The sequence below is a fragment of the Lissotriton helveticus genome, chromosome 1_1 (assembly GCF_964261635.1).
Source record: "Lissotriton helveticus chromosome 1_1, aLisHel1.1, whole genome shotgun sequence".
In the NCBI taxonomy this organism is placed as follows: domain Eukaryota; kingdom Metazoa; phylum Chordata; class Amphibia; order Caudata; family Salamandridae; genus Lissotriton; species Lissotriton helveticus.
Window position 1 is genome coordinate 1,090,718,652 of NC_136057.1, and position 23,846 is coordinate 1,090,742,497.

Genomic DNA, 23,846 nt, shown 5'->3' on the forward strand with positions numbered 1-23,846 from the left:
TCAGCAGTGCATTTCGGGGGCGCGAATTATAGTTAGCTGAACTAACTGTAACAGCCAAACTTCTCTGGTTTTGTACGAGTGAAATGTACAACTAACTATAACGTCCCTGAAACCTGTGTTTTTTCAGTGAATTTCAAAGGTTTTTTAAATGCTAATTTCGAACTATGCCTACAAAGGTAGGACATTTGCAAAAAGATGAAGAAAGGCACAGAAAGAAGCAAGAGAAATGCAGAAAGAGGCAACAGAGGTCCAGAAAGACGAAGAAAGATGAGGAAAGAAGCAAGACATGTGCACAAAGAACCAACAGAGGAGCAGAAAGAGGCCTTGTTGCAAAGGCACTCTGTGCCCCAACGTTTTGCTGACGGGTACTGGTGGTAACTGACTTGGACTAACCATGCCTGGGGCCAGTGCTATGCTGAAAGACACTTAGAACATAATGAGACGACAGGGGTTTAGAAAGAAGCAAGACAGGTGCAGAAAGAAGCATGGAAACTATAGAATGAAGCAACAGGGGTGCAGAAAAAGACAAGAGAAGTGTAGAAAAGTGCAAGTGAGGTACAGAAAGAGCCAACAGAAAGACAAAAAGAGGCAAGAGAGGTACAGAAACAGGCAAGAGAAGTGCATAAAGAGGCAAGAGAATTGCTGAAAGAAGCAACAGAGGTGCAGAAAGAAGCAGGACAAGTACAGAAAGAGGCAAGTGAGATGCAAAAAAGGCAGGAAAGGTACAGAAAGAGGGAAGGCAAGTGTAGAAAGAGAAAACAGGGGTGCAGAAAGAAGCACGTGAGGAGCAGAAAGAGGCAACAGACGTCCAGAAAGAGGGAAGAGAGGTGCAGCTAAAAGGCAAGAAAAGTGCAAAAAGAAGCAAAAGAGGTACATAAAGAGACAACAGGGGTGCAGAAAGAAGCCAGACAGGTGCAGAAAAAAGCATTGAAAGTGCTAAATGTAGCAACATTGGTGCAGAAAGAGGAAAGAGAAGTGTAGAAAGGAGCAAGTGAGGTGCAGAAAGAGCCAACAGAGGTGCAAAAAGAGGCAAGAGAATTGCTGAAAGAAGCAACAGAGGTGTCGAAAGAAGCAAGAAAATTGCAGATAGAGGCAAGTGAGCTGCAAAAACAGGTAGGAAATGTACAGAAAGAGGGAAGACAAGTGCAGAAAGAGGCAACCTGGGTACTGAAATAAGCAAATGAGATGCAGAAAAAGGCAACAGACATGCAGAAAGAGGGAAGAGAGGTGTAGAAAAAGGTAAGAAAAGTGCAGAAAGAGACAAAAGAGGTACATAAAGAGACAACAGCGGTTCAGAAAGAAGCACGAAGGAGTGCAGACAGAAGCATGGAAAGTGCAGAATGCAGCAACAGGGGTGCAGAAAGAGGCAGGAGAAGTGCAGAAAGAAGTAACAGAGGTGCAAAAAGAGGCAGGAGCGGTGCAGAAACAGGCAGGAGAAGTGCAAAAAGAGGCAAGAGAATGGCAGAAAGAAGCAACAAAGGTGTAGAAAGAAGCAAGAAAAGTGCAGAAAGAAGCAAGTGAGATGCAAAATCAGGCAGGAAAGGTACAGGGTCAATGAGTGCAAAAAGAGACAACAGGGGTGTAGAAAGAAGCAAATGAGGTGCCGAAAGAGGCAAAAGACATGCAGAAAAAGCAAAGAGAGGTGCATCAAAAGGCAATAAAAGTACCAGAACGAGGCAAAAGAGGTACATAAAGAGACAACAGGGGTGCAGAAAGAAGCAAGACAGGTGCAGAAAAAAGCATTGATAGTGATGAATGTAGCAACAAGGGTGCAGAAAGAAGCAAGAGTAGTGTAGAAAGGAGCAAGTGAGGTGCAGAAAGTGCCAACAGATGTGCAAAAAGAGGCAAGAGAGGTGCAGAAACATGCAAGAGAAATGCACAGAGGCAATAGAATTGCTGAAAGAATCAACAACGGTGTAGAAAGAAGCAAGAAAAATTCAGATAGAGGCAAGTGAGATGCAAAAACAGGTAGGAAATGTACAGAAAGAGGGAAGACGAGTGCAGAAAGAGACAACAGAGGTACAGAAAGAAGCACGTGACGTGCAGAAAGAGGCAAAAGACGTCCAGAAAGAGGGAAGAGAGGTGCAGAAAGAAGCAACAGAGGTGCAAAAATAGGCAAGAGCGGTTGAGAAACAGGCAGGAGAAGTGCACAAAGAGGCAAGAGAAATGCAGAAAGTACCAACAAAGGTGTAGAAATAAGCAAGAAAAGTGCAGAAAGAGGCAAGTGAGATGCAAAATCATGCAGGAAAGATACAGAAAGAGGAAGCTGAGCACAGAAAGAGACAACAAGTGTACACAAAGAAGCAAATGAGGTGCGAAAACAGGCAACAGACATGCAGAAAGAGGGAAGAAAGGTGCAGAAAGTATAAGAGATTTGCAGAATGAGGTCAAGAGAAATGCAGAAAACGAAAGAAATGTGCAGAAAGAAGCAACAGAAATGCAGAAAGAGGCAAGAGAGGCGCAGAGGGAAGCAAGAGTGGCTTGTACACCATTAGTACCAATTTAACACCCACATTTAACAATAAGTAACAAGTGACCGTTCTAGGTGTGCAAAGGGCCTTCCACCACGCTCTAACACTTGTCGCTGCATTTTTGGTAACGTTTCAGCTAGAAACAAGTTTTTTTTGTTCAAATCTGCCGATTAGGGTGGTGATGATAAATTATGTGGCTAATGCAGAAAATGTATAATTGTGCGAAATTCGGTGCAGCCAAACAGTCACATATTTTCCAGTGGCCCTGCTCATACCTCTAACTAGGTCCACAATGATCCTCAGTGATTTCATCTTTTTTTATCTCACTGAGTTCATAGTTGAGCTTCTATGGAAACGAGGAAGACTAAACCTGAGGTTACCACTCCACAACACAGACTACCATACCACATACTTACTCTCCATAACACATAATCCCACTCTACATAATTCCTATACAATAATTACCACATACTTTCTATCCACAAAATTTCACTGCACAACACATCACATAATTCCACTACACACAATGTACATCCACTCCATTCCAAAAAATGTTTGCATTTACAACGCCAATAGCTTTAATTCTCACAAATGTAAAGCATATTACATTGCAAAGACTTTTTTTTTACAAGTATTCGCGTTTGCAGAGCGGTAGAAAAAGGGTGCCTGGCCTCCGACTAGTGCTCAGGAATTCCGGTGCATAGGGCTTACAGGAGGTACCAGTAGGGCTTCTTATCCCCCAAAGTCCCTCAGAAGTAAATTGGACTTCATCCTTCATCCCGTAGTCTGCCAGGAGGCACGTTTGCAGAATGGTGGAGAAAGGGGGGCATGGCCTGCGAAGATGTTTTAGCAATCCCACTGTGTGGGACTTACTGGATGTATGTTAACAAAAAGGAGGGACAAAGATAGGGGATTTGAAGGTCCAGCATACGGGCCCAGGTACATGTAACAAAGAAGGAGTATGCAGTTCCTAAGGGGGGGCTGACTAGGCCTAGGGGTGAGATCCAATAGGTGGCTACCAAGAGGGTGGATGGGGAATCCTTCCTTTCGTAATTAGGGCCCTCACACACCCAGCCCGCTGGGTGTCATGCTTCATCATTGGGCATGCTCCTCGTCGGGTAGGCGCTGCAATACCCGACGGGCACCTCCAGTAAGCACCACACAACTGGATTGCAGAGAGGTGGTCTGAGGCTATGCTTCTTTTTTATACCACACTGCAAACGCGGCTTCTGGCGCACTGCTGCTCGGAGGACGAAGTCCACTTGCGTCCTGACGCCGCGTTTGCAGAGTGGTGTAAAAAGGGGCTTGGCTTTGGACCACCTCTCTGCAACACAGCTCTGTGGTACTTGCTGGAGGTACATGGTGGGCTATTTGGCCCACAAGGACCCTCAGGATTGAAGGGGACTTAATCCCCCAATATACAATGTACCAGCGGGCGGTTTGCACACTTGTTATATCAGGCCCCGCCCCCTCCCTGAACCACTGTGCAAACATGCCCCCTGGTGTGTTGCAACTTGGGGGATTAAGACCCTTGAATCCTGAGGGTCCCTGGGGGCCAACTAGCCCTCCAGGTGCCTCCAGTTATCGCCACAGAGCTGTGTTGCAGAGAAGTGGTCTGAGGCCACGCACCTTTTTATACCTCTCGGCAACGTAGGTCTGTGGCGCTTACTGTAGGTACCTGGTGGGCTAGTTGGACCCCAGAGCCCCCCAGGATTCAAGGACTTAATCCCCCAACTTAAAACCCACCGCAGGGTGCGTTTGCACAGTGGTGCAGGGAGGGGGCGGGGCCTGATGTGACAAGTGTGCAAACACGCCCTGTGGCATGTTTTAAGTTTGGTGATTAAGTCTCCTTGAAACCTGAGGTTCCCTGGGGCCAACTAGCCCACCAAGTAAGCCCAGTACGTGCCAGAGAGTTGCATTGCAGAGAGGTGAAAAAAGGGGCATGGCCTTGGACCCCCCTCTCTGCAATGCAGCTCCCTGGCGTATACTGGAGGTACCTGGTGGGCTAGTTGGCCTCCAGGGACCCTCAGTATTCAAAGGGAATTATTTTCCAAGTTGCAATGAGCCAGGGGGGTGCATTTGCAGAGTGCTGCAGGGAGGGGGCAGGGCCCCCCTTCTTTTCCCATTTTTGGGGCTCTGGGGACACAATCCCCAGGACCTGATCCCTATTTTTTTTTTAAATAAAAAAAATAAACAGGAAATGGGCCCCCCCTCCCAAGGTCAATTTCGGCCCAGAGCACCCGATCTCCTGGGGCACGGCTCCATATTTATTTATCTAATAAATATAGTTTTTAAGGAGGGAGCTGCGTGGTCCCCCTCCTGAGGTCCCTATTTGCCCAGGGGAGCCCATTCCCTGGGGCTGTGCCTCTTTTTAATTTATTTTTCATTTTGTCGAGGGAGGGGGCCACATGGCCCCCCTCCCAGGCCACTTCTGGCCCCGGCGACCCCATCCCCTGGGGCCTGGCCACTCCGTTGGGGACCGTGGGGTAGCCCCAATGCCCCCAAGGTCCCGCCAGCTGCCCGCCTCCCGCGGGAGCTGGCATTGCTTTTCCACAAGTGGAGCTGCTGACATGCAGTTCCCCTTGTGGAAAACCAATGGCTCCCGCCCTGCCATAGCAAACAGCAGTGTCCTGGGGTGGGCACCCCGGGACACTTCAGGTCCCAGCTCTGGGGGTCCAGGGCCATCAAAGGCTCCAGGAGGAGGCCACGCGGCTCCCCTCCCAACATTTATAGCCTTGAGGAGGTGGTGGTCCCCGGGGCTTGGGGGCCCATAACGGACTCCCTGATTTGCATACAGAGTGGCCCGGGGAGTTGGTGGTCCTCGGGACGTATGGGGGACTCCTGCCCCCCCACAGTTAAAAAAAAAATAACACAGCTGCGGGGGTTGCGTGGCCCCTGCACATATTCAGCATAGTCCCGGGGAGGTGGCGGTACCTGGGGCTGCGTGGTCCCCCGCATGACCCCGCTATAATTTTTTGGGCAATGCCCCCAGGACCTGGCTCACCCGGGGGCCTCATTAAAATGAAGCGCATTTTTAAAAAAATTTTAGATGGGATTCGCAACTCCAACGCAAATTCCGCCGTTTAAAAAAAAATGCTTTTTTGGGCCAGGGGGGTCCTTGTGGGACCCCGTGAGCAGGCCTAGGGAGTCAGGGTGTTTCTATCCTGCTACCTTTTCTTTATTTTTTACTTTGTTTCACTGTTTTCTTGTGACTCGGTTCTACCGAGTCCCAAGATGGCTGCCAACACTTCTTAGTTTGTAGTGCTGGCAGCCAATCAGAGTGAAGCTCGTGCCCGGGTTGTTGTACAAACCGTCCTTGGTGCTCAGATATCGAAACTTTCTTTTTCTATGAAGGACTGATATCAAAACTTTTCCCTTTCTAATTTCTCAGGAAGTACTGAACGGATTTACACCATTTAAAAAAGGGCTCTTTCTTAACCAAGACCTACCTTTTTGCCAAATTTGGTGTAATTCCGTTCAGCAATTCGGGCAGTATAGTTGTTTAAAACTTCATATGTAAATTAATATGGGAATATGCGTTTTGAGATCCCCCTTTTTTCTCAGCCCCCACTTGACGAATCACCCCGAAACATCCAAGACAGAAGATGAGCAGAGAAGGCCACTAGTTTTGTAAATTTCACAAAGATTTATAAACCAGCGCCAAAGTTATTAGGAAAAGAAACTAGGTCCTAACTATAACTACCTATTGGTGACCACCCGTAGGTAGTAACCAATATTAAAAAACGTAAAACACAATATTCTTACCTTCTATGTAATGACCATGGACTCATGATATTTTGTACTATACTTTGTCAGAATACCCTCACTGGACTGTGTTGAGGATGAGAAACTTGCCTATGCTGAATAGTTTAGTTTGGGTGCCAAGAGGGTTATGTGCAGAGGATGGGAAATCTGCCTCTGCTGAACCTAAGAAACTCCATGCTGTACACTGGGCTTTGTCGTACTCCTCCCTTTTTCTGGTCACAAAGGGAATCAGCAGGGCTCGGTATCCAAAGTCCAACCTCCAGTAGGTTCTCTGGGACACAGACATATTGAAGGGATTATAGTGAGGGATATTTAGGCACATGGAGATAAAACCATTGTGTTGTGTAGCTGAAGACCAACATGTTTTCAGACATGGGCAAAGTGGGCAATTTCCCAGGGCTCATATATTACGAGGAGGCCACTGAGAAAGTAAATGTTCTCTCTTTTTCATGTATTTGACAATCTATGGGGCATATTTATGAGCCCCTTTGCATCAATCTAGCACCACACAACATGGTGCAGGACCGACACAAACAAAAAATGAGATTTATGAAACCACACAAGGTTACCTTGCGTTGCCCTGAGCTGAGTGTCCTCAAAATATTGAGTAATGCAACACAGTGCAAGTAGCTGTATTGTATTACTCTGCACCAGGCAGGCTTTTCCATGGACATTGAGTGGGTGTTCCCATGCAACAACAATGAATTTTGGTGCCTTCCATAATTTACCGGAAGTGGCCGACCTGGGAATGCACTAAAAATCTACATCTCCCCAGGTGAAGCTTAACAAGGAGAAATATATTTATTTCTCCTTGTTGTTTCTTCTTTCTATGTGTGCTGCAGTCTGCAGCACAAATAGAAAGAGGTGGAAGCCTCAGGGTATTGTTTGTGAGCAGGAAGGTTCCTCTTCCTCAATCCTTCTTAAAACGCAGGGCAAGGGTGTCTGCATTGGTGCTAGGAAGCCAAAAAGCACCAGTGCTGGGGAAAAGCAAGAATGCACTGCATTGACTAAATTTTTGCACATTTCTGCCCCTTCCCTGACATGCAGCGGAGTACAGCAAGGGGAATTCCCTCTTCTCTTTCTCTGTCTCTACCTCAGTCTCTGTATCTCTCTACACAGTGTGATGTTAAGGATTTTCGAGCCCAGGGAACACATATTTTAACTGTTTAGCTTATTATTTAGTATTATTCAACACATTGAATTTTAATTAGCAGAAAATGTGTAATACAATTATAAGTTGTTCCTGAAAGGGGTCCCCAAAATATGCCTTGACCTGTGCCCTCAAAATCCTTAGGATTACACTGGTTACAGATGCTTTTGTACTCTGCCGATCTATATTTAAAATATGCAATTCAGTCTGATTAAGTGTCAATGAAAGTGTCACAAGCAAAATGTGAAAATGTCACAATTGAGAACACTTCAGATGATCAAATGTCACACATACCCATATTAAAAATGAAGTAACCCAGCTGCACAAAGGAATGCGGTAGAGTGAGGGCCCATACTTTTGTCACACTTTTACATGTAGCCACAAAGTGAATGAAATTATAAACAATTGTGCTCATTACGGATGAGAAAATTAATATAACTGCCACTGACATGTTATTAGGATCAAAGCAATAGTGTTGGAAAGTGGTTTATTGTTGGTGATAAGTAGAGACTTATCAATGGTACTAAGGCCACAAACACAATAAAAATGTTCACTTAGGGTCTCAATAAATTATTCCATTGCTCAATACTTGGTAGTTGGCAATGAGCAGGAAGGCTTAACTTAGGAGACAGGTGTGTAAAGCTTTTAAAACACCAATACATTGAAGAAGTAAGACAAATCACACAATAAAAATCCAACACCAATTTAAGAAAATAGAATATATTTTTATGAACAAATAGACACCAAAATGACAAAAATCATTTTCTAGTGCTTAAAAACCTACAGCGCCAAATTGGGGCATCGGTCATGCTTGACCGGGACAAAGTCAAAGTTTGAGGGCAACTGCAATGAAGTCCTGATCTGCTACACTAAGTGGGACGCTCGGTCAAAAGTTAATCTTAGCACTTACGAGCCAATTACGATATTGGGCGGTAAGCCCCTCCCAACAATCGGGTGCCCCTAAACCTTGTCGGAACCCTTCCGACCGACTTGGTCGGTTTACAATCCATCCGACCCCTTACAATGCTTGCAGTCAGATTGTAACCCGCATGATTTTTCTAAATCGGTTCCGACCGGCTCTCTGCTAATTAGTGTTGGCCAAGCTCTACAGACAGCGTTTCTGACCGAATAATAACAATGCTGGTTTCCAACAGCCTTTCCGAGTCAGCCTCTCTGAGACAAAAAGGCTGTCGGAAACTGACTTTAAGGGGCCCTGGCAGGCCCCCCTTCATCATCCGCCCTCCAGTTGGGGGCCATGGGGGGGTAGCTAAAACCCTGCACTGTGTGGCAGGCCCAAAAGGGTGCCTGCAATAGGGTGCAAGGTTGTACACACACATCCCATTTTCCCATAGGAGCCTGTGTTGTTGGTCAGAACACAGGCTCCCATAGAAGTCAATGGGACTCTGAACGAACAATGTTCATTTGCATCGTAATCATTCGGGTGGAATCGTCGACCACAAGTTGGTCAGTTCTGTTTCTGACGGAGCCAGGCAAAAAGTTTCTGCCAGACATCGCGATGAGCCTCTTAGTCATTTTTCTGGAGTTTTTTCTCTCAACATTGGGCGAGGCTCCTTTTCAGGCTGGATTTGCATCGATGTCATTGGCTTGGCTTTCTGCGCGGCCTCAGTGTAATCAGTCTGGAGCTCCGGAGCTTTCAGTGAGACAAACCTGAGATCCAGGCTGGGTCACAGTTGAAGGTCGCCGGCTTGACTTTCAGTCACCATATGGAGCTTTTTATCAAAAAGTTCCCAAACTTCTTGACCTTCTTCCAGAAGGTCTCCTTGAGGGTTCAAAGTGTCCACAACAACAATCCAGGTGTCTTGAATCTCTGAGATGGTCTTTGTAATGTTGGGACTATAATTCCCACAATGCACCGAGCCAAATCCATAAAAGTCCACTGGACGCACTCCAGGATGGAGACTTCTTGATGGAGATGATGCAGGGGAGCTCAGTTAACCTGTAGCTTGCAGGGAGTCCACTCCTTAATATTTCTTGAAGCAAATCAAAGTCCTTAGGGCTGTAGTCCCAGAATATGCAGCAAGTGTGGTCCTTCAGAGTGCAGACTTTTGGAGTGTAGATCAGGTTTCCAGAAGGGCAGTTCTTCTTCTCCCTGTAGTTTCAGGAGGCAGATCTGAGTTGCCATGCAGCTCTTAAATATTTATGCAGTGTTCCTGGGCTTCAAGCAGGTTAGCATCTGGGATCAATGAGATACAGGGTGTCACCCAGGTGTATGACCACTTCCTCGAAAGAGTGGCATAAACTTGTCCCAGAAAGCACCATTCTTCTAAAATCCAAAATGAAGAAATGCACTCCTTGGAGTTTAGATCAGGCTAAGGCAACCCACTGGTGTGGCTAAGATCCCCTAACACTCCTCTTCCAGCCCTCTTATTAATCTAATTACAGGGGGTACTGTGTGGCTGGGAGTGCAGGATGTGGTTGTGAGCCTGAGCTGTCCTAAAATATCATTCTCCCTTTGAACACCAGTTTGGCTATCCTATCTTCATAATGTTTTCTGCTGCTGCAGCTGCAGTTTTTCACCCACAAGAATTCCTTTCTCTCTCTATCAGGCCACTTCACACCTCATTATTACAGGTTGGCTCTGCCTGGCAATAGCTAGGCAATCAGAGAAGGGCTGCAGGAAGGCTGGATCTTGGAATACAGAAAAGAAAGTTTAATAACTTTTTTCTGTGCTAGTTATCAGCAATCCAACAGTGGCATGTTGTAGGATTTTCCATACCTATCACTTTAAGTCTTTGAATGACATTTTCAGGTCGCTCATGTCAATATTTGTACTTAAAATATTCCAATGTTAGTCAATAGAGCTAATTACCTAAAATGGGGAAAAAATAAATGAGCAGTTTTCACCAGGGATATAAAACATATTGTATAATGTCTCTGCTTATACATGGCACCACACCCCTTGGGACACCTAGGGGTGACCTTAGGGGTGACTTACATGTACAAATAATGTAAATTACTAATTTGGAAGTACCTTTAATTCCAAAGACGAATTTTCACATAATTTAATTGTAAAGGCAGTCTGCAAGGCATTGCTCCCTTTAATGTGACAGCAGGCAGCACAGTAGCGCACACTCCGGCACAGGAAATGTACTGGGTCCCTCAACCTCCCTTCCCAATTATATAATAGGGACTTATAGGTAGTTTGATTTCCCCTTGCCTTATTATATACTAGAGACTTACAGGGATCTCTCACTGCCAATTGTAATTGTAATTTATGCCTAACCACTATATACCATTAAAGCAGAGTACTAGCCCTGGATCTGAAAAGCAGTGCCTTGGCACAACAAAAGTCAGTTACTTCCGTTTTTAATCAAAAAATGGGGATGATCAGGGCCAAAAGGATGACTTTCTCACAAAGAGTAAAATCATGGTTGCAAAAATTAAATATTTCAAATTCTGATCACAAAATAATTCACTGTAAGTTTGTAAAACAACAATTACTTTGATCAAATCATCATAATAACTAAGTAGTAAAATTAATGCAAAAGTATGCACAGGGTACTGCTTGATAGTCTATTGCACTTGAGAGCCATAGACCATTTCTAGTGTTTGCAAGGGCGAGTTGAGAATGAAAAGTAGCCTCTGGCTTTTCTTTCACTGGCAATCAATCAATTAACTAAGTCTAAAGACCCACGAACACCCAGGGTGGACATTCTGCAACAAGTACCGCAAAATATACACATTATGCACTTACAAAATTACAGTTTCAACTGTTAGGCAATTATAGACTGAAGTGTGGTTTCTGCCACCAATTCAAAATACATAGTTGACTGTTTTCTTTTTGTCATACTGAGCAAAGAGACTGTGGTGCTTCTCATCTGACTATACAATCAATTATTTATTATTCTAATATAAATGTATCCTTTGGCATTTATGGGTGAGTGATTCTGGAAAGTTATGAGTCATTTAAATCAGTAATATCACTGTCCTCTGTCTGTTTGTGACTTTAAGTCTTTAACTGAAATTGTCCTCATCTGTTTTCTACTATCCCCTAGATACCTGCCACAACTGTAACTTATTTTTTTTACTTAGTGAGTGATACATATTTTATAATGTAATATTGCTCAGTCAGTGTTGGCTGAAGGGGAGAATTTAAATGCTGTATACAGGATTATAAGAATAATAACTATTTCAGGGCTCACTTATGGTAGCTGTCTGTTGTCAAAAAATATATTGGGCCAGGTTCATCAAGGTTTCATGACAACTTGCTGCACTGAACTGCGTGAAAGCGAGAGCACAGGATTGCACCATATTTATCAACACATGCTACATTCCTGCTCTCTCTCTGTTCTGGTTCACAATCTGCTGCTTAGTGCCAATGTAGGCAGCCTTGTTCCATGGTGCAAGGGTGCTAGCATTGCAGGCAGGATTGTTTGTGTGCAGGCTGAGACGCCTTCCTTCACAAAAACATTCCTCTGAGGCTTTTTCCTCTTTTTAAGTGTGCTGCAAAATTCAGCACACTTACAAAGAGGAAATATCTAGGAGAAATAAATATATTTCTCCTTGTTGCACCTCCACTGGGAAGGAATATCATTTTGACACATTTTCAGGTTTACCAGTGTTGGTAAATCTGGGAATGTGTCAAAAGCAATGGTTGGATGCGTGGGAACACTCACTCTCCACCCATGGAATACCTTCGCAGGGCACTGCACTCTATGAGTTACTCCTGAAATACCAAGCAACGCATGGCCATGTAAGGTTGCCATGCATTGCTTGGTACATCTGACTGAGAGACTGCATGATGCCAGGGCAACAAAACCTCTTAATTAATCTGGCCCATTGTGTACAACACAAGTTCTTACAGTTGGTTTTGCTGCTGCCACTGATTATCATTGTTTGAGTTTCTTGGAAATCTTATTTACTTGATTGTTATCTAATACCTTTGCTTCTTCTTGTGTTTATCCTTCACTTGTAGTGCAGCCTACTTGCCAACCTTTGATTGAATGACTTGTATCCTTCTATTGCTTGCACTATAGGATCTATTTTTCCAGGCTACTGATTGTTTTATCCGTTAATTTTCCATTTTTTACTGTTCTAACACTGCTTTCATGTTAGAACAAGAAATAGAAAATGGCAAACCAAGTGTCATGATGTATGTGAATGCACGTCATAATGCACAAGTATGTCACCACACATGCATATGCATTGGCAGCTAATTCACTGTAGTCCTGCAGAAGCCAGCGAGAGCCGCATGCATCTGCTGGACTTTGTTGGGACCTAAAAAGAAAAACATTAAAAAAAAGACAGAAAAATCCTAGAAATTCACTGGAAAAACAAAAGCTAAAGTGACATTATAGTTAGACGAAAATGCCCATCATACCATCACGCTTTTAAATGCAAAAATAATCGAAATTCAGCAGTTATAATTTCCTAAGTGAATTATAACTCGCACCCCACCATGTCCTGATTATGACCTCACATTTCCCAATCACTCATGATTCCATTCAAATGAATTCAGGTGTGCCACTCTTTTGTCATAAATACAGAACATTAGTGATCTAGTTGGAATGCTCTGAGAAGGGAGGGGTCAGGGGCACGGATTCGGACAAAGGAATTCAGGGGAAGGGAACAAGGGCCAAGGCAGAAACATGACCACACCAGGTAGGTGGGAGGGGCTGGGACAGTGGCAGGACAATACACAATGCAGGGCAGACAGGAGGGGCAGTGTCAGGACAACAGACCATGGGAGGCAGGGGAGACAAGGAGCAGAGCTGGACAGCGAACCATGCAGGACAGGTGAGAGGCTATGGCAACAAGAGCGAATTATGGAAGACTGAGGAAAGGACATTGAATACAATGAACCATGGAGGGAAAGAGGATGGGTGAGTGGAATGGACTCGGACAATAGAGGGCTGAAGGTAGGTGGTACGGGCTGCAAGCTACCTACACAGGGCAGGCAGCATGGATAGTAGAAGCACAATAGACAACACAGGGCAGGTGGGAGGGCAGTGGAAGGAAACAGGCCATAAATATTAGGAGGGAGGGGGCAGGGCATGCCAGTTTTCCCTGGAGAACAGGAAGAAAGGGCCATGAGCCTGGATTCAGATGATGTAAGGTAGGGTGGAGGGACGAGGGGCAACACGCTGACCATCCAGGACGGGCAGGACAGGAAGTGGGTGGCCCAACAGATCACACAGGGCTGAAGTAAGAAGGCAGGGGCATGGACTAACACAATGGAAGTCAGCAGTTTGGGCTAAAGGTGAGGACAACAAGCTAACCAATCAAAGGCAAATAGGAGAGACAGTAGAAGTACATTGGACTATGTAAGGTAGGAGGGTAGGAAGCGGGGGCATGGACTCATTCAACTGAGAGGAGGGAGGAGGTAGGTAGGGACTGGAAGCTAAGCATGCAGGGCAAGTGGGAGGAGTCGGGACAGCACAAAATCTGCAGGGCAGAAGGGAGGTGGCAGTGTACAGATTCAGACAATTGAAGACAGGAAGGTAGTTGGTAGGGGGGGCAAGATGCCCACAGAGAAAGACCTGAGTGGGCAGGGACAGCACAATGGAACATAGATGGTAGGAGAGAGGGGGCACACACACAGAGAAAGAAGGACAGGGAAGAGGAGACTGTTGCAGGGGCAGCAGGCTGAACACAAATGGCAGGCTGGCATGATAAAGAGCAGTAGTCCCCCCACATAGAACTGGATGGGGCAAGGACATGCAAATGGTGAATGGAGAGCATGCAGAAGAGGGAAAGAAGCAGCAATCTGACCATGGCAAGCAGCCCTGCATGGGCAGGGTCTGCATAATTGACCATGGAGGGCAGGAGGTAGAGGAAGAGGCATGCATATGTAGAACTGGGGGTGGTGTTAGAGGAAGGGAAAGAAACCTAATCACAGAGGGCAGGTCGGCATGGACAGGAGAAGCTCAATGGGCCACAGAGGGCAGGGAGCAGAGGCATGCACGGAGAGAACAAAGAGGGGCAGGGGCAGCAAGCTGACCTTGAAGGGCAGAAAGGAGGGGCTGGGGTGCGCTGATGGAGAACAGGGGGAGGCAGGATGGAAGCAGGGGTAGCAAGCTGATCACGGAAGGCAGAAGGTGGGAGTAAGGACATGCAGATGGAGAACAGAGGGCAAGCCGGGGGGTAGCAGGGGCAGAGGCAGAAAGTGGACCATAGAGGGCAGGCTGCGGTGAGTTAGCTACCATGAGTTGGTGGGCCTGTGTCAATCCCATGTTCTCAATGGAGATGTTGAATGAATATGTTCAAAAATTCTTGAAATTCATGACTAAAACTAAAGAATAAATAGAGATTACAGTCCGGTGTGGTAATGTGATCCTCCCTAACTTTAAATAAACCCTAAAACTTCATTGAAAAAACACAATGGCTGAATTCACTGTGGTTTGGTATGGTAATAAGATGTTAGCTCACTGACAAAAAGCAAAGGTTAAAGCAACATTAAAGTTAGGTATTGAAATGAGTTAAGAACTAACTAATAAAAAATAAAAAAAATATTGAAATATACCTATTGTAGTTAAGTGAGCTAATTATGACATGCCCTGTCCTACAAAGTATAAGAACTCACATATTGCATCACTGATTACATTAAATATCATTGACGTCATCACTGATGACATCTCAAACTACATCACTGATTTCATCATCCAAGCTACTGCTTCTCAAATTACTCTCTAAACTGCTTGATCATTTCAGAAAAGAACACAAGTAGTAATGTGCCCACAAACATATTCAGCATACAATGACTGTATGTATATGTGTGCATACATGTAATATATATTGTGTAGTGCTCGAGACAAATCTTATTTAGTATCCTAAAATGTATATGGTGCACAGATTAGCTATTAGCAAGCGCAATCAGTATGTCATTTGTTATGTTATGTTAACTGAATTTCTAGAGCATGCTAATCACCTGTGATGGTATCTTGGCTCTGTAGCAGGTGAGTGAGTTTAGCCCTGGAGGGCCTCCTTTATAGATCCAAGCGTTAAGCTTCTTCCAGGTTTCAAGAAGGGAGGACAAGGCTCTCATGTATTGTGGCAAGTTGTTTGAGACTTTAGGATTCATGTAAGAGATGGCACAAACTCCCGATCTGCATTTGGATATGCATGGGGTTTGTGCTAGTGAGAGTCTGGCAGAGTGGAGGTGTCTGGGAGGTTGGAGAATTGGATGCAGTTGATCAAGTAAGCTGTGCCTATGTTGTGAAGTGCTTAGTAGGTGTGGATGAGGAGCTTAAAGTGTGCTAGGTGAGGGTGCTGTGGGCTGGGTATGGGAAATTGAGGACTAGTCTGTGACCTGAGTTCTGAATGGTCTGAAGCCTTCTTGTGTGCTAGTTACATATTCCTGATTACATAGAGTTTCTAAAGTCCCATCTGCTGGTGATGAGGTCTTGGGTGACAGTTTTCCTGTTGTCCTCCGGTTATTCACTTAAAAATTTTGTTCAGCATCCTGAGGATGATGAAACAGGATGATGTTATGTTATGTTAATAACTATTTATAGAGCGCACGTACACCCATCGGTTTCTTGGCGCTATTGCAGAAGAGACAGAAATACAATTCCTATGCGTAGGCCTGCTTGAATAGCCACGTTTTCAGGAGCTTTCTGAATCCCAGGAGGTTGTCACAGCTCCTAAGTGGCAAAGGGAGAGAGTTCCAGAATGTGGCTGCCAGATAACAGAAGCAGCTGCCACCTTGCCTTTTCCTATTAAATGAGGGGATGGTGACTAGGCTAAGATGGGCAGAGCGTAGGTTGCGCTGAGGCTTATAAATGGTTATCATGGGTTATGATGGGTCTCCGTTGACTTGGGCAGATATGTCCAGTTTGTTGTCTATAATGATTCTGAGGTTTCTGGCTTGTGGGTTGAGCGTGATGGTGGGTTCAACGTCTGTAAGTCGCCAGGTGGAGTCCAATAGAAAGGAATCTTATGTGAAAATCACCACCTCGGTCTTATCCATGATCAGCTTAAGGCAGTTGGACCTCATGCAGATAGCCACTTTGGCCATGCATGAGGTGAAATTATTTCTGGGGTTGGGAGATTTCATCCGAGAAGAACAGTATTAGTTGTTTGGCATCTGAGAGAATGTTGATATTTTGCCTCCAGATGACATCTGGCAACGGGTTGTGTATATGTTAAATAGTGTCAGGCTGAGCAAAGAGCCTGTGGGACTTTGCAGCTGAGGTCCTCTGCTACTGAGGATCAGGATGACATATTGATGATTTGGGTTTTTCTGGTGGGGAAGGTGCAGATTCAGTTGATGGCGTGCCTTTGTATGCCCATTTCATGGATTCGCCAGATCAGAATGGAGTGGGAGATGGTGTTGAAGGCTGCAGATAGGTGTAGAAGGATGAGAGGTGTGGATTTCCCAAGTTGTATATCATCTAATGCTGCAATGAGGGCAGTTTTGAAGCTGTGGTTGGGTCTAAAACATTGAGTGGCTTCAAGAAGCATCTGAGTATGGAGGAGGTCGGGGAGGCATCTCTTTCTAGGAACTTGCTGGGTATGGATTGCTTCATGTTTAGCAAGTTTGGTAGGGTCGGATGAGGGCTTCTTAAGTAGAGTGTTGACAGCAGAATGGTTACATGGAGTAGTAAAGGTGGTTGTATTAATAGAGGTGTTGAGGATGGATGTGAGGGCCTCACTGATAGGGTTAAGCGTTTGTTGAAGGCATGAAAGGTTTTCAGAATTGCTGTGGTTTCCTCCGTGCTAATGTTGTCCCATGTGGGTATTTTGTTGTTTTGTTTTCACATTGGTAAACTTCTGGCAAGGTTCAGGTGGTCTGTTTTGGGGCAAAACTACTGTATACGGTTGTGATCTTGCTTCAGAAGATGTTTGAGATATCATCACACAGTTCTTTAATTGTGCTGGTGGATACTGTGAGTGTGGGGAAGTCTTTGACGATTACAAAGATTTACTTACTGCTGTTGGCACTGGAAACAATCCATTCAGCTAGAGTCTTCCTCTTGATTCAACAACTGTGGCATCTCTTCAAAACAGCTGTGAATATGTATTTTTCCACTTCCTTCTAGCTGGTTCTCCAATTTCTGCTCTAGTTGTTTGCAGTGTTGTTGCAACTCCACGCTTCACTTGGAGAGCAGAGTTTGGGCACAAACTCCTTCTACATGGCTGGCAGAGAGGGGTTTATGGGCGTGGTGTCGCACCCACCTCCCACCCCAAGACAGCATAAATAAATCTATTTTACATGCAGATATGGCCGCTAGCAAAATAACACAAAGGAAGTCTGTGCCTCCCTGCCCCCTCTGCCCCTTTTTAAGACCCAACCTCCTCCAACTTCTAAAATATAACTAGAGAGCTAACTAAGCTGTTTGAATGAGTCAGCACAGTATCAGAGACCATAGTGCTGGTAGTAGAAGTAGACACCAGCAAAGGTATTAATGATAAATTCAGTGGACGAGCTTTGGAAGAAGAGGAGTGGCATGTCAATCATCACCTCATTGCTGGGACCCGAAAGGTCTACAGGCAGCTCAGCCTCCCTGCTTGCCGAACAGGCGATTGTCTGCCTGAAGGAGGGTGGGAATAAAATGAAATACGAGAACTAATGGCTTCTTCTGGCTCAACCTTGCTTGGCTCCATTGGATGACAGGACAATGCAGTCCTCCCACTCTTTTGGGCCCAGCATCTTGCACTGCCCCAGCTGCATCTGGCACATTCCAGCCTCTGAACTCTGATCTCATCCCCAGTGTCTGTCATGCACTTTCAGCAACTCCCCCAGCCAGACATCAACTTTTCCTCCTGCCACCCATAACCCTCTGCTGCCTCCAGGCTCCTAGAATAAGGGAACCTGCCCTCTCTGGGACACAATGCAGGTAGCAGGCAGCAGCAAGTACAGCCTGAGTCAGCACCCTCAGTGTCCAGCAGGTGCAGCACCACAGGAGTTGCCTCGGGGGGGGGGGTAGCTCAGCCTGGAATAGGTGAGGAAGACAGGTAAGGTCTACTTCTCTAGTCTTCTTGCAGTGGCCTTAGTGAAACGAGTATATTTTCAGTGAATGGCAATACTTCGACCTCACGCAGAACTCAGTGGAATTCCACTGAGGTTTTCAGTGACAAATTCTACTGAGTTTTTCGGTGACACCACGGATATCCATGTAGTGAATCTCCAGGAATCTGCCCACCCCTGATGGAGTGGTCCATCCAGGTGATGGATTTGGTTTTGTTGACAGTGATGTTAGTGAAAGATGTGAAGACGGAGGCCAAGATGTATCTGGCAGCATGGGTACTGTCCTTAACACTTTGGATTAGGCTTACTTTTTTGAGGCTGTTGAGGAGTGTGGCTGAGTGAGGCAAAAAGGATGAAGGGTTGAGGACTGTTGGTATATCAGGGTTCCGCCAAGGTGAACTTGACTGTGTTTTACACTTTAAAGTATAGGTGTTCCATGTTCTTGGTTCCTGTTTCTGCCGAGGAGGTGAAAGTGTCCTTGAAGTTGATTGCAATTATTTTTCTGGGCCTGTGTTGGGGGTTTCGCCTGATGATCTCGTATCTGGCGGGGATGGTGGCAGTGATATCCTTTGTGGCTCCTGTGATCTATCGTCTTTCCAGAAGGAATAGGAGGACAGCAGTGGGGGTGTCCAGCAGGTCCCAGATCTTTGTGGCATGTTTGCTAATTGAGCAGGTGTTGTAGTCCAGGGGCTAGAGTTCAGAACGTGAAGGAGAGCGGTGGGGTAGCTGTGGGTCGGGGAATGATCATGGTTACTGCTGCTGGGTGCGGTTCAGGCATAGACAGGAATAGATGGGCTTGCCTTTGGCTTGGGGACCATTAATTAGGTTGTGGGGTGGGGAGGAGTGCACAGGAATGGCCATGTGGGTGGGAGGAAGGTGAGAATGAGCGCTAAATGTGCGGTGAGTATTTGATGAGAAGCGGAGAGGAAGGGAGGGACAGAGATGGGCACACAGATAGGTAGAAAAAAAGAAAGCAGAGAAAAAAAGGAGAGCTGTGTCTTTTTGTGATCCACTGGTAGATAGGGATCTTCATTCTTATTAGTGTCCTTCTGAAAATTAGTACTTCTGAGAATTGGTACAGGGTCGTTCTCAGGAGATTGATACATAATGGCCCTACTCCATGTGGTTGTGTGATAATTCAGGGGTTAAGTGGAGAGAGACACCTATATAGACGTAAGAGTTAACGGAATTGTCCCCACAGGATATCATCATTTAGTCCCTGGGTATCTGAACGTAGTTTAAACACCCAGCGTTGTTCTTTCTCATGTAGCTTCTTTTCTAAATTCTCCCTGCATCTGATGCGTTCCCGTACTAACCACCTCATGTCATTGGGGGTGTGTTGTTTCTCCAGGAAGTGAGCACTCATTCTAGTGTTAGCGCATTTACACCTTATGTTGGTACGGTGTTCCACTATCTTAGTGCTGACTTTCCTGGTAGTCATCCCCACGGTCCATGGGGCAAAATATTGCTTCTTTAGAAGTATGTAATTTTGAGATAAACTACTGACATTGTTGTGTTATGTGTGTATGTCTTGAGTAAGCCACGAGGTGTGTTTCTGTTTGTCATTTTAAAGTCAGTTCACGAGTAGCACTATTCCCAGCATGCCTTTTTCCTACACAGGTAATAAGTACACGCAGAGCTGGATTATTGCACGCACCACTAAAGAGTAATATTGAGTATGGAAGCGCTGTTGATTTCTCTATTTACGCAGATACTACGTGACAAAGCCTTGATCGTATGTATGTAAATAATGCATGCTTTATTAGTTGCAGCGTTCATTCACTTATTAATTATTTACTGTTTAGATTACCATATTTAGGTTGATTAGGAGTGGCAAACTCAGGGCTGGTCCCTGTGTGGTCCTCAGGAAGAGCTTTGGGTTAGCTTGAAACATGTAAATGCATACTAAGAATCACTAGCCCATTATAGTTAGGATTACTTGTATCACACCCCGTTTTTAGACATTACCAATCTAGGAGCAACAATAAAATATTTTGCCCACTAGGAAGGTATTTTTAATTAACTTTAGCGCATTCCACCACACTTTTGCACTACACATAGTCTTCCATGAAAGTGCTCCTACGTAAATCTCACAAGTCCCAGCACGTCTCAGTTCGTATAGAGATGAGATGGCCCCTATGATGAAGCATGTCACCGTGGGGAAACCCTGGTGAGTGAGGGGACTCAAGAAATAAATTTTCCTTTCCTGTAGACATTTCCATATCACATTTGATTGGAAATCCTATCGCACCCAATGGCTAGGTCCTTTACCCAATACTTTGGGTTTTAGTTTCAGTATGATAATGGAGGACGGATCTAGCTCATGAAAAACCTCTACTTCCCCCCTATATTTTGTTTTGACATCATTTAATGCTATTGATCATTTGTATATAAATTCGGAATTTGTGAGGTACAGATATTTATTTCCAGAAGTTCAATTAAAATTCTGTGACATTATATATTGTGGAAGAATGGTAACATATGGTGCCAGTATTAAACTATATTGCAAAGATATGGTTTGGCTAAATCTACCTACAACCCAACTAGGATTGAGACAGATAAGCATTTGGCTAAAGCTAAATTCAAGATAGTAAAAATCTATTACCTTGCTGCTAGCTGTTATCACACTAGAGTTTTATTTTAAGACAGGATCATGGGTATACAAAGCTGCTTTGAGGATCCAGAGTTTGTACCTACCACTTGCAGGAACACAAGCAAAATCCACACTAAGAGAGTTTACTCCTATTTCCAATTCAAAGATTCTGAAAATAGTGAACAAATGTTCTTCTGATCACCAAATGATCCATGACCTCCCTTCATTTTATAGTGAGGTGTTCTAACTCTAGTGCCTCCTCTCTGCACTTTATGAAATTCTTTGATCATTTCTGTATCTTTTCCAGAATCCTGAAAATGAACTGCTCTAGTCCCTATCATGAAAAAGCTAAGTGCAGACCCGCCTGTTCCTGCTAATTTGTGGCCCTTTCAATTACTAGATGCTGTGAGACGGTGGATTGGTATATGCTGTCCACAAATTAAAGTGGGCACCTTGTACCAGAACACACGACCCTTATGATGTATGAGATCAAAGATAACCTTTAGAAAGCTATGCTAGTGGTATATGTGCCGAGCAGCCTTCATGCTTAATCTTGAAGGAATGTAAAGCAACTTGTTTTACCAGAATATCACCTCCTGAATGACTAAATGAAAGGAAAACCACACAGTAGTTATATAAAAAATATTTATTTAATAATATAACTATCTCTACTAATCTCTACACAAGATTAGAACATAAAGCACATAATACTGTAATGATAGAACATTCGTAAGTAGCAAAATACACAGCTGGCTCCAGGGGGAGTCCGAATCATATACTAAAAAAATGGTATATCAATTACGAATTCAATAGACACAGTGCCTAGAGCATGTAGAATTGCTGTGACCCCAAGGAACCACCCAGAGGAGTGACACATGGAGCCCACGGAGGACGGGTGCAGTGAGAAAACACTACTGCGTGCTCCGTACAACTCTATGGGAAAGTCGAGGATGGAAAGTTTGAGGACACTTCTACGAAGACTTCAAGCAAACCCTTTGGAACATAGGGGGTTCTAGGGCCAACCCACCAGTGAGTACCAAAGTACCATTGCTACCTATCCCTGAGGAGCCGGGTGCATAGGGGTAAAGTGGTGTCAGAAACCTTTGTCATTTTCAATGGAGAGCTGCAAAGAAGTACTGCTGCCAGGAAGGTGAAGAGTGTCCGGTGGAATCCAAGCCTGGATTCGAGGTGAGAGGAACCAGAAAGCAGAGGAGACAGAGCCTGGGTCACGACTAGTGACATGGGGCTCAGTAGTCGAATGCCCACCGATGTCGGGTGCTTCAGGTACGAAGAAGGGATGCTTGACTCTGCAGCCACCGGGACCAAGAGACGTCGTGGAGGACCAGGATCTGGAGGTGAGCTGTCCCACAAAGGATGTCGAGTGTTGAGGGGTCTATGTCCAGCTGGAGCACCAACAAGCCTTGGCAAATGCAACCCACGCGGTCAGAGGAAACAGGTTATGGTGTGGACCAAGGTCCAAGGGACTCTCCAAGACGAGGAGAGTCAGGGCACATTTGGAGCAACAAGGAAAGCCCAAGAACAAACAAGATGACCCTCGCCAGGACCCACAGGCCAACAGACCATAGATCGTGAGGAGTCCTCAAGCAAGTTTACAAAGCACCAGCCCATAGAGCACTCGGTTAGTGGAGGGTGGATATCTTCTTTTTTTTTATTTATTTTTTATTATTTTTATAGAGACCAAACATTTAGACAGTACAGATTTACAGTTGAGCTACAGAATTGGTTATACAAAATTCATAAAGAAAAAATAAATAAATGAAACAAACATTAATTCATCAAATTAGACAGATAATAACAAAAAAACATTCCAGTCAATTAAAGCTAAGAAAAACACATTGGAAACATATGAGTAGGATACTAGAACAAAAATACCGTCCTAACAACACTAATTGTTTATCCGATCCATTCGGCAACCGGCGCCCAGACTCGGGTGGCCAATTGCTGCCGTCTCCCCCCTTTACAAGAAAATGCGGAGAATTCTAAACAGCGTATGGCTAACAATCTTGCCCGCCACTGTACAAATGTGGGTGCTTCCGGAGAAAGCCACTGAGAAGTAATGCATAGACGAACCTGTGACATAGCGATAAATATAAGAGCTGATTCGTTAAAGGTGTTACCACCAACTAATATATTACCTACTTCTACCCCAAACAACACCAGTGCCGGTGTTATTGTACATCGGATCTTAAGTGTAGCATTAATAAAGTGCTCAATGTCATCTAAAAAGACCCGGAGCGATAAGCAGGAATAAAACATATGTGTTGCATCGGCTGCCTGCAGCCCACATCGTGGACATGTATTACCTTTTGTGGCCCCCCATTTTGCAATCTTAGCAGGCGTATATTATAAGTCCAGCATAGCCATATAACTTTGAGTTTTTAAAGAGCCAGATACTATATCCTGGTTAGCAAGTTCTATCACCGAACTTAAATCAATACCTGCTATACCCAATTTCACTTCCCACTTGGCATTTTGAACAGTCAAATCGTCCGGGAATGTTGATAAAACATAATGATATAGAATGCCTATTCTACTTCTTTTTTTATCAGCTCAATAGCAGGCACTTTCTCCAAAATACAAGAATTTATCCTCAAATATTTTTGAATAAAACTTTGGATCTGTAGATACTTAAAGAAATCTCGTGGAGATAACTGAAATGTATCCCTTATTTCCCTAGCGCCATTCTCTGTAATATCCCCAAGCCCAAAAATACCTTTATTTTGCCATCTGTACATAACGTAATCCTGAAAGATGCTGGGAAATATTCAGATAGCACTAAAAGGTGTATATAAATTCATATTTGGGATAATTAATTTCCTCCCAATCTTTCGCCAAATGGTATATGCTGCTATCAAGACCTCAAAACGGGTCCTCTTATAGTAGCTAGGTTCGAGGACTTCAAGTAAAATACCTTTT